A 12,330-nucleotide genomic window follows, 5' to 3' on the forward strand; every position below is an offset into this window, starting at 1 on the left:
CAGCATCTATCTCTGAACATAAAGATAAAAGCTGATCGGTTGCCATGCACATTTGCTCCAGATTCTGTTCCTTCCAGTTCTGAGTGATGTGCAAAGTGCAGCAACCCTGATGCCCCGTACACACGCAACGATTATCGGCCGATCGTCCGACTTTTGTCCAGTGTTGTTGTATTGGTTGGAATGTGCCTAGACTGCACACAAATTTTCTCGGCCAACAAAAATCTACTTCAGAAGTGATGTCATGTGCTGGTTTACTTTCCGTGTGTTTTTTCTTCTCTGAGCATGCCCAGTCTTGCTCATCAGATTTTTGTCTGCCGAAATCTGTACTGACTGACGGAAAATCGGCCGTTGTGTTGACGGCCAACAAAAATTTTATAGCCTGCACACCAGATTTTTTTCGGCCGAAAAGTCGGAGTCGGTTGTCGGAAGCATCATACTAACAAGCCGACAATCGGCAGATCAGACGTTGGCCGAAAATTCCCAGCCAATAATCGATGCGTGTGTACGAGGCATTAGCAACCAGTTTGCCAATCATTTTCCACTTCTGGGAGCTAGTAAAAATGAAAAATGATAGCTGTTATTGGTTACTACAGCTTCTATAGTATTGTTTCTTTTTTCATTTTCTTACAAACTAAGCCTGTTCTTATTATCCTTTAAAGGGCTGACCCCAGAAGGTCTTATATAGTATTGCTCAGGATGACCATACATTATACAGCTTATTTCCATAACCAAGAGTGAGAAGTGATGTGCAAAGTGCAGTGACCACAGAAACCAATTAGTCATCATTTTCAATTGTTCCAAGTGCTGGAAACCAGGGAAAATGAAATCTGATGCTTGTTATCAGTCAGTGCAGCTTCTACAGCATGAAGTCACTTTGCATTTTCTTATTAAGTAAGCCTGTGGTCTCTAGTTCAAAAGAACTGGCTCTAGAAGGTCATATACAATCTTCCTTATTCAGTAACCAAGAGCAATGAGTGATCTGCAGAGTGCAATAACCCACTGAAACCAGTTAACATCATTTTCAACTAGGGAAATGCAATGTGATGGTTGCTATGGGGTACTGCAGTTTGATTCTCGGCCTTTTGGCTAAGATCAAGTGTAGTATCTGTTCTTATCAGTTGGTATGGGCCTTAGCTAGTACCAGTATGACCGAAACCCGGAGCGCTCTGAGTATTGAGGTATGGGAAGTAGGTCATCTGGGAAAGCATGTGGGGCCCGCCGCCTTCTGATTCGAATGGGTTGAACTGTCCTAACCAGTTTGAAGGGAGCGGGAAGCCGGTTCGGGGGGGCCGGTGGAACTGCTCCTGGATGTAATGGGCTGAGGAACAGGATGGCGAGGGGAGGGCTTTCTCTCCTGGGTTTTGATCTGGCTTTTGTGGCGAGCCTGTCCCCAGTTGTAGGTAAGCTCTCTCTAAGCTGTCCAGGTTCTGATGTCTGCTGGTGGGGATAGGCTACACTCGGTCTGGCCGGGGGCTGAGATTGAAAAAGCCCGTAGTGTAAGTGCCCCTGGGGTGGCAGCCCAGGGGTGCCTTAATTTCTCACTGGTGAGGGGCAGCTCGCCTTGAGTTCTTTTGGCACCTTGGTCACTGCACTATGCACACCCTTTTCACACCTGCCTCTTGGGACAGGCCTTTTGGCTTGCACCAGAGGAATTTTTTATTCCGGCTGGAAGGCCTGCCTTGGTTCCTCACATGGCACCATCGCACTTTCCCCACTTCCCCTTCCCCACTTTTATGTTTTGTCTGTCCTTTTATTTGGAGTTTGTCACCTGCACTTTCACCTTTTTTCTTTATTTGCACAGACTGGAGTGTGTGGGTCCTCGGGCCCTGCCTTAAGTCTTGGGAGGGGGTGGATATGGCCTTTTGGCTTAGTTCGCCCTCTCCCATGGGGTCTCCCTTCAGGGGAGCCCTACTTAGTACTCGGTGGGGGCTGTTTCGGCAGTCCCCCTGAAGAACGGGGTCTGTCTGGTTTCGGCCAGACAGACCATGAGTACCTTGTGTCCCTGTCAGGAGTCTTGCGCCCCGGGGGACTGAGGTTTCGGGTCCTACCTCTCCGGAGGAAAGACCATTCGATTTCGCACACCCTGTGCTTTTTTGTGTTCTCACCTTGTGTGTGTGCACTTTTTTATGCACCGGGTGGAGTCTTTTGAGTGTGTTGCACACGCTACGGGCTTTAAAAAAAAGAAAAAAAAAAAGTTTGATTTATTAAAGATATCCATGCTCACTAGGTAGTAATGAGTTGAAAATTCAGGGAACCTTATGCATTCTGGTCTATTCAGTAAGAGGAAGAAGCCTTGACTGAAGTAAAAACATCAGTAATCCAGAACAACCAATCAGCGGTCTTATTTAATTGTGCCAGCTACTAAATACTAGGGACCTATGACTTTGATGATTGCAATGGGCTACTACAGTTTGCATTGCCTTATGTCTCCTTGTGAACCAAAGGAAAATGCATGTGAGCTGCTCAGGCTTTGAAGAGGTGCTAGTCCTATGTCCACCATTGTAAGTGCCAGCTGGGGAGGGAGCTTGTCCTGGCCGGCTCCAAATGTCTTGAGGTTCCATAAGCCGCACATCGGAGCAGACCCACTACGGTGTAATGTGTGGCTACCACATCTGGGCTCGAACCAGGCCATGCCCTCAACATGTTTCACTTGCCCCTCGGTGATTCATATGATCTCGATGATTAAGCTCCGAGGGGTGGAGCGAATCACATTGGGGCATGGCATAGTTGGAGCCCATGCTGAGGTTGCCACACACTACAACATAGTGGGTCTGCTTCGCTGCTTGGTTAATGCAGCGTTTCTCAACCTTTTTTCAGTCAAGGCGCCCTTTAAAATTATAGACAATCTCAAGGCACCCTTTAAAATTATAGACAATCTCAAGGCACCCTTTAAAATTATAGACAATCTCAAGGCACCCTTTAAAATTATAGACAATCTCAAGGCACCCTTTAAAATTATAGACAATCTCAAGGCACCCTTTAAAATTATAGACAATCTCAAGGCGCCCTTTAAAATTATAGACAATCTCAAGGCACCCTTTAAAATTATAGACAATCTCAAAGCACCCTTTAAAATTATAGACAATCTCAAGGCGCCCTTTAAAATTATAGACAATCTCAAGGCGCCCTTTAAAATTATAGACAATCTCAAGGCACCCTTTAAAATTATAGACAATCTCAAGGCACCCTTTAAAATTATAGACAATCTCAAGGCGCCCTTTAAAATTATAGACAATCTCAAGGCGCCCTTTAAAATTATGGACAGTCTCGAGTCACTCCATTCTAAAATGTAAAAAACTATTCTAATAGCTTTACATAATGCAGCAACTTGCACACGTAGGACACCCAACGTTAGAAGTGATTTATTCTTCCAATGCAAATACATTTTTGCACACTGGTACTGACTACTATTCCAGTGTTTCTCTTCTCCCTCAATTTCTCTCCATCAGTCAGCTAATGTCACCCCAGTGCTGAGGTAGAGGAGCAGAGGAGGGTCAAACAAGCATGCTGTGGAGGCAACAGACATTCTCCTTATCAACTAATGATATCATTGATTGTTAGGATGCCAGAGTTTAGAAAGTCGTAATGGTGTATAATTAAAAAGTGGCTTTCTGTAACTAAAAGGCAGGCCTGATCTACCTGATGGCTTGTATAAAAATTTTGACCACTTTTTAGGCATTTTGCCAAGGCACCCCTGAAGAAACCTCAAGGCACCCCTGGGTGCCTGGGCAACCTGGCTGAAAAAGGCTGGGTTACTGGAACATCAACCTCACCACATCACGTCTCCTTATGTCAGGGTTTCTCAACTCCGGTCCTCAGGGCACACCAACAGGCCAGATTTTAAGTATTACCTTGGGGAGATGCCGACTAGAACACTGCAATCACTGAGCAGCAAATGATATCACCTGGGATGCATTTCAGTTTTCTTGCAAACCTGGCCTGTTAGTGTGCCCTGAGGACCGGAGTTGAAAAACACTGCCTTATGTTACCCTATTAAATAAACCTGTGCTCATTGAGTTTTACAGAACTACAAATCCCAGAAAATCGTATACATTATTAGTTATTTAGTAAGGAAGAGTAATGAGTGATATGGAAAATGCAGTTACTCACAGCAACCCATCACCAGTCATCTTTCATTACTTCGGGTGCTGAAATGTAATATCTGATGGTTGCTATGAGTTACCATAGTTTGATTTACTAAGTAACCCTGTGCCTCTGGGCATTTTAGTGCATCAGAGGGGTACAGTTGCAACATCCAGCCCTGCTGCCTGCTGCCTGTCAAAGTCTACAGCAGTCTGAAATAAGCCAGGGCTGGAAGGGGCTGAATGAGACAGAAAGTCTTGGCTCGCGCCCGGGAACACAGTGCGGTATGCTGTACGTAACCCACCTGCATACAGTTTATGATAGAAAAATAGCCTAGGCTATATACAGCGCTTGCCGCAGAAAAAAAAATTAACTTATTGTATGTGAACAATGTTGAAAACGTATCTTTACAGTATAAGTGAAAATACAAATCAATTAAACACATGAAAATTAATAAAAAGTTCCAAGGAATTGATAAATAGATAAATAAGTATTTTCCAGTGGTGATCAATATATGTGAATAAAATAAATGTAAAATTCAATAAATAAAGTCTTTTCAAGTGGTGATCAGGTGCAAAGTGGATTCCTCTTTTCCTGTGGCTTGTGGTAGAAATAAATGACTTACCAGAATTGTTGGGTCCTATGTGCTGTATAGCACTAGGACCTACAGGCCGTTCAATCCGGATTGGGGATCCCCTTTGTGGATGATCCTGGTGGGATACAGGTTAGGTTCCTCCTTACCCGATCTCGATCCTCAGGATATGGGGTTAATAGAAAGGCTCCAGATAGTGTATTATCGTTTTAAAAGTTTATTCATCAAATATTCATAAAAATCGGAGCAAAGAAAGACTCAAACTCCAAGTTTGCAGGCAAAGAAACCGCTTACAAACACCTCCTAGCAGAGTGGCGAGTGGAGTGTTCCGGCTTGCGTTCCACGTGATGCGTAGCATGCTGGCGTGCGTTCCACAACCTTGACGCGTTTCGTCCCTTCCTGTGACGTTTTCAAAAGGTAGCTTTTTATATTTTTATCTTATATTTAAACAAAACCTTTTCCGAGGCGTGGGGAGATACACTAGTATAGTGTTATCTTTTTTCTATCTGCATACAGTTTATACCGCACATCCAGCGGCCTCATAGGTTTGTGATGGACATAGAAAGTGTGTGGAAGGATAGAGTTCTTCTTTAAAGTGGAGTTCTGCCCAAAAATGGAACTTCCACTTATATGCTTCCCCCCCCCCCCCCCTCTGGTGCCACATTTGGCACATTTCAGGGGGGAGGGGGAATGAGTACCTGTTTTTGACAGGTGCCCTTCCCTTCTTCCGGGAGACAGCGCCATGCCGTCATCCCTTGGATGTTCGGCCTCCCCTTCTCTTTCCTCCACCACCAGGCCAATTAGAAAGCGCAGTGAGCTTCGCACATGCGCAGTAGGGAAAGTCTTCACTGTCAGTTTCCTTACCTTGAATGGCGGTGGCAGCACCCAAGAGCCGATCCGAAAATCAGCTTTGGGAGCCCATATCGTGGAAACCCTGGACAGGTAAGTCCTAATTTTAAAAGTCAGCAGCTTCAGTATTTGTAGCTGCTGACTTTTCATTTTTTCGTGGGGGGCAGAACTCCTCTCTAAATGTGAATAAAGGCAAGGAGTAAAAGCTAAGTTGCATACTCGGTGAGGCTTGGTTCCCACCTGTGTGGGCTGCATTCGGCATGTACAGCAAATCATTAATTTCAGTGGGCTGCCCTTCCAGCAGAAATGTAGGGAAACGAGTCCCCGACTCTTTGTTTAAAATTGCGCCGCACGGAACTGCATCGTGTTCTGCCGATGCGTAGGGGTGCCATTAAGAATTAATTACGCTCCACGCGTCTGCTAAAGAACAGCAGCTTTCACTTGCATGTCGGGAACGCACCCGATCGTGCGCGTGTTCCCGCCACTCAGTAATGTGAACCTAACCTATGTGATTAAATCAGCTGCATAAAAAAAACGACGGGTTTAATATCACTCCTGAGTGGAGTTTTATTTTTTCCCAGCTCTGTCCCCCTTTCCTAATGACAGCACTGGGGGTTATTCATATCAATGCCATTCCCGCTGCTGCCAGGGTGGTGGAGAAAACCAAGCACACAATGTGATTTGACTTGACAGACATGCCTTATATTTTACTCAACATTGTAAAGAATATGGAATAATACAAGCTGTGTCCCTGCTGCTCCCTATTGAAACCAAATGGGCCGGTGTAATAAAAGGCAGGTATGTATGAATGTAATCAGACTTTCCCATGTGGGGTACGGTTGGGTGACAGCAGCACAGCCCATTATTACTGTATTATTATATATTTAACAAAGTGTATTCTAGAAATAACTAGTCCCTTCTACAGACTTTCAGATATTACCGAGTGCATTTCTATTCAGCTCAAGACAGATTTTTGATGCGGAGAAACGACGCCCACCGATTAACTTGCCTTAAACACATCTATTTGTTGTACTGGGTGGCATTGGTGAGAACAGCAACCGAGTGCACCTTCTGAGTCACCATCATACAGATCATTGCTGGCTGGCTGGGTTATACCTCCTCCCTTTCTGCCTGACGCTGACATCCCATAATACTCAGGGCACTGGCACACAGGGAATCCTATGGCACCCTGCAGGTAAAGTGACATGGATGTGATTCTTAGCAGCAGAGCACAACAGGAGACCCCTAGACTTCCTCTGTGCTGTGACTGATTCCTACAGCATGTGTGCCATTACCATCACAGCTTATTGTCTGTGCATAGACAATGTGCACTTATCAAGTGCCATTCATGACATCAACCAATGATTTGATTGATCTAGGTCAGTGTTTCTCAACTCCGGTCCTCGGGGCACATTAACAGGCCAGATTTTAAGTATTACCTTGGGGAGATGCAGACTAGAATACTGCAATCACTGAGCAGCAAATTATTTCACCTGTGATGTATTTCAGTTTTCTTGCAAACCTGGCCTGTTAGTGGGCCCTAAGGGCCAGAGTTGAGAAACACTGATCTAGATCATAGAAGACTTTACCATGGGGTGCTACTGTATATAGTGCAAGGATGAACACTGTGCTCTTTAGTGGCGGTTCACATTTATGCGATCACAGAGATCGCATGTAATTCGGAGCGCACTGCTCCTAAAATTACATGCGATCTCTGTGCGGTGCAAATTTCAGCCATACAGTTTGTATGGCTGAATTCGCTCTGCAATCGCACTGAACACGCACAGGACCCTTTTTTTTATCCGCAGCAGAATCGGATCGCATGGTGGTTCACACTAGTGTGATCCGATTCTGTGCGAACTTGCAGATCGCACTGCGATATGCGATCTCACCTGGGGGTGTCGTTAACTTTTAATTGACACCCCCAACGTATCGCATATGGCAGTGTGAACTGTCAGGGGTGTGGATGTGATGCGGGAACATGCTGCATATTCGCAGCGTTCCCGCATCGCAGAAGTGTGAACAGGGACTTAGGCTCCCTTTTTGTTATTAAGGCCCCTTTCACACTAGTGCGACTTGTCCCACGATTTTGGACCACAAAATCGCATGACAAGTCATTTTCCATTATTTTGAATGAGCCCCATTCATATCAGTGCGTTTTGAAGTCGCACTGACTTCAAAGTAGTTCCTGCACTACTTTGCCACGATTTGATTGCGTTTTGAGCCATAGCCATAGCCATTGCTTTCAAAATCGCGGCAAAGTCGCGTCAAAATTTGCGCCGCAAAATCGCGGTAAAATCGCGTTGCATAAGTGTGAAAGGAGCCTAAGGGGCTCTGTTTGTAACAAAATGTATTTGTAAATATTGAAAATAAAGAATGCATACAAACATAGTGCAAGGGCCTGCCAGGATACAAATTGATTTTGTTATTCAAGTGTGACCACCTAGTGAATAAAGGAGAGTGTACAATCAGATTGCATAGTGTATGACCAGCTACTGCCACAGCGGTTTGCTATATATATATATATATATATATATATATATATATATATATATACAGAAAACCCCCCCTCCATCGCAGGGGTTACGTTCCAGACCCACCCGCAATAAGTGAAAATCCGCTAAACAGAAAGACCCTAATTAAATACGCTATATGCATGTTTTTAACACTTTTGCTGTACTTTTAAAAGCATTTTAAAGTCTTTGAACACACTTTTAAAGCAATAGAAACACATTTAAATGCATAAAAGATACTGAGAGACAGAGCAAGAGCAATGGAAAACACAAAATATTTAATTAACAATGATTTAATTAGTAAAACAATATTAAAAGGTCTTACAGAAAAAAACGCGAAATACCGGGACAGTGAAAACTGAACCGCGATATAACGGGGGTTTACTGTATATATATATATATATATATATACATTTTCAAGGTGGGACACCTCTGCTGTGTAGATATCTTTGCGCAAAGATTACATCTATTGTGGCACTCCCTTCTTACCACAAAGTATCCATCAAATAATAAAAGAAGCAATCCCATTGTCCTTTACTTCTGAATTCATGCATATAATCAGTGGCAGCTGGTGCACTGCAGGCGCAGGGGCGCCACCCCCCCCCCTATCCATAGGCCCGGCCCCCTAATCTACATACAGGGCGCTGGGCGCATGGAGTTCAATGGGGCTTTTTTTTTTTTAACCATGTGATTAGAGCCAGAGGCTCTAATAGGCTAAAAAAAAGGGTGGGCTCGGGGCGCAGAGCACTGCAAATGTTTATCAACATTGTTAAGCCTGCGAGATAACTATAAACACAATATTTTACAATGTATCATTTCCTTTTTTTTTTAGATCAAAGGAATGAACTTCTGTCTGGAAGTGAGGGCAGTTTAACCTCTTAAAGACTAAGCCTATTTCTGACACTTGTTGCTTACAAAGTAAAATCAGTATTTTTTGCTAGACCCTAGAGAATAAAAAAACGATTGTTGCAATCTTTTATGTCACACTGTATTTGCGCTACACTTTAATGAATTTTAAACAAAAAAACTAAACAGTAAAGTTAGCCTAATGTTTTTGTATAATGTAAAAGATGATGTTACGCTGAGAATCGCGAGAGCATCGTGATCTTTATTCTAAGCAAAAAAATTGTGATTCTCATAATTTTCAGAATCGTGAAGCTCTAATATATATATATATATAGATGGCAAGTACAGCTTTCCACCCGGTTCAGTGTCATTCAGCCATCCCCTGGCGCTAGAGGGATCCCTGGTCTCTGGTGCCAGGTATAGAGCCATGTGCCACTCTAGATGACGTGTGTTCCATGACTCTGTGCTGGTACTAGGTGCTTCCCTGTGTGATGTGCCAGCCATTATCCCCAGGAGGAGAGCAAGGCTTCCCTGCCATGATGTAACATCTCAGCTGGGCTCTCCCAGCTCTCTACATCACATGTGTCCTCAGAGGATGTTCTCACATGAACAAGTGACAGTGTTACACCTTTTAATGTCCTAAGTGCAATGTCACCATGGTGCTGAGAAAAGCCTACAATGTCCTCAGAGTCCTGGGCTGCCTTCCTCTGCTTTCCGCAACATAAACGTGATCTGCCTCTAGCTATTTATCTCTCTCTCTCTCTCTCTCTCTCTCTATATATATATATATATATATATATATATACAGGGAGAGGAGATGAGGGGGGGTGAGAGGGAGGAAGAGAGGGAGGGAGGGAGGAAGGGAGGAAGAGAGGGAGGGAGGGAGAGAGGGAGGGAGGAAGGGAGGAAGAGAGGGAGGGAGGGAGGAAGAGAGGGAGGGAGGGAGGAAGGAAGGAAGGAAGGAAGGAAGGAAGGAAGGAAGGAAGGAAGGAAGGAAGGAAGGAAGGAAGGAAGGAAGGAAGGAAGGAAGGAAGGAAGGAAGAAAGGAAGAAATATTTGATTATAGATAAACTACTTGATTTATAAATAGACAGATATAAAAAAAAATAGATTTATGGATACATAGAATGAATAGATAGATAGATAGATAGATAGATAGATAGATAGATAGATAGATAGATAGATAGATAGATAGATAGATAGATAGATAGATAGATAGATAGATAGATAGATAGATAGATAGCAAAAAAAATTGTGATTCTCATATTATTCAGAATTGTGAAGCTCTAATATATATATATATATAGACTGCAAATACAGCTTTCTACCCGGTTCAGTGTCATTCGGCCATACCCTGGCACTAGAGGGGTCCCTGGTCTCTGGTGCCAGGTATAGAGCCATGTGCCACTCTAGATGACGTGTGTTGTGTGTTCCATGACTCTGTGCTGGTACTAGGTGCTTCCCTGTGTGATGTGCCAGCCATTATCCCCAGGAGGAGAGCAAGGCTTCCCTGCCATGATGTAACATCTCAGCTGGGCTCTCCCAGCTCTCTACATCACATGTGTCCTCAGAGGATGTTCTCACATCAACAAGTGACAGTGTTACACCTTTTAATGTCCTAAGTGCAATGTCACCATGGTGCTGAGAAAAGCCTACAATGTCCTCAGAGTCCTGGGCTGCCTTCCTCTGCTTTCCGCAACATAAACATGATCTGCCTCTAGCTATTTATCTATATATATATATATATATATATATATATATATATATATATATATATATATATATATATACAGGGAGAGGAGAGGGGGGGTGAGAGGGAGGAAGAGAGGGAGGGAGGAAGGAAGGAAGGAAGGAAGGAAGGAAGGAAGGAAGGAAGGAAGGAAGGAAGGAAGGAAGGAAGGAAGGAAAGAAGGAATATTTGATTATAGATAAACTACTTGATTTATAAATAGACAGATATAAAAAAATTGATTTATGGATACATAGATAGATAGATAGATAGATAGATAGATAGATAGATAGATGATACATAGATAGATAGATAGATAGATAGATAGATAGATAGATAGATAGATAGATAGATAGATAGATAGATAGATAGATAGATAGATAGATAGATAAATAGATAGATAGATAGATAGATAGATAGATAGATAGATAGATAGATAGATAGATAGATAGATAGATAGATAGATAGATAGATAGATAGATAGATAGATAGATAGATAGATAGATAGATAAGATAAAGTTAGACACGATGGATGGATGGATGGATGGATGGATGGATGGATGGATGGATGGATAAATATGATAGGTAGATAAGCAGTGCCATATATTCTTACATATGCTGTATCTTAGATGATGACTGTAAAAAGGTAGATAGGAAGAATGGATGGAAGGAGGGATGGATGGATGGATGGATGGATGGATGGATATGATAAGTAGATATGCAGATCCATATATTCCTATATATGGTGTATCTTAGATGATGAATGTAAAAAGGTAGATAGGAAGACTGGATGGATGGATGGATGGTTGGATGGATGGATATGATAGTTATAGATATGCAGAGTCATATATTCCTATATATGGTGTATCTTAGATGATGAATGTAAAAAAGGTAGATAGGAAGAGTGGATGGATGGATGGATGGTTGGATGGATGGATGAATCAATAGGTAGATATGATGTAAAAAAGGTAGATAGGATGGATGGATGGATATAATAGATAAGTAGATAAATAGTCTGATATATTTCCACATATACTGTATCAAAGGTGATGAATATATGAAACGTATACAGAATGGACGGATCGATATGATAGACAAGCAGATAGACAGAGCCATACATTCTCACATATGCTGTATCTTAGATGATGAATGTAGGAAAGTTGGATGGATGGATATGACAGGTAGGTAAATAGATTGGTATGTTCTTCTCACATACACTGTGTCTTAAATGATAAATGTAAGATGGATCGATGAGTGGATATGACAGACAGGTAGGTAAATATTTCGGTATGTTCTCACATAAAAGGTGTCTTAGATGATGATAGATGAATAGATGGATGGATGGATAGATGAATGAATGGATGAATGGATGGATGGATAGATGAATGAATGGATGAATAGATGGATGGATGGATTGATGAGTGGATATGACAGACAGGTAGGTAAATAGATCGGTATGATCCCACATACACTGTGTCTTAGATGATGATGGATGGATGGATGAATGGATGGATGGATATGACAGACAGGTAGGTAAATAGATCGGTATGATCCCACATACACTGTGTCTTAGATGATGGATGGATGGATGGATGGATGGATGGATGGATGGATGGATGGATAGATGGATGGATGGATGGATATGACAGACAGGTAGGTAAATAGATCGGTATGATCCCATACACTGTGTCTTAGATGATGATGATGGATGGATATGA

Source organism: Pelophylax lessonae (assembly GCF_965119305.1).
Source record: "Pelophylax lessonae genome assembly, chromosome: 1".
NCBI classification, from domain to species: Eukaryota; Metazoa; Chordata; class Amphibia; order Anura; family Ranidae; genus Pelophylax; species Pelophylax lessonae.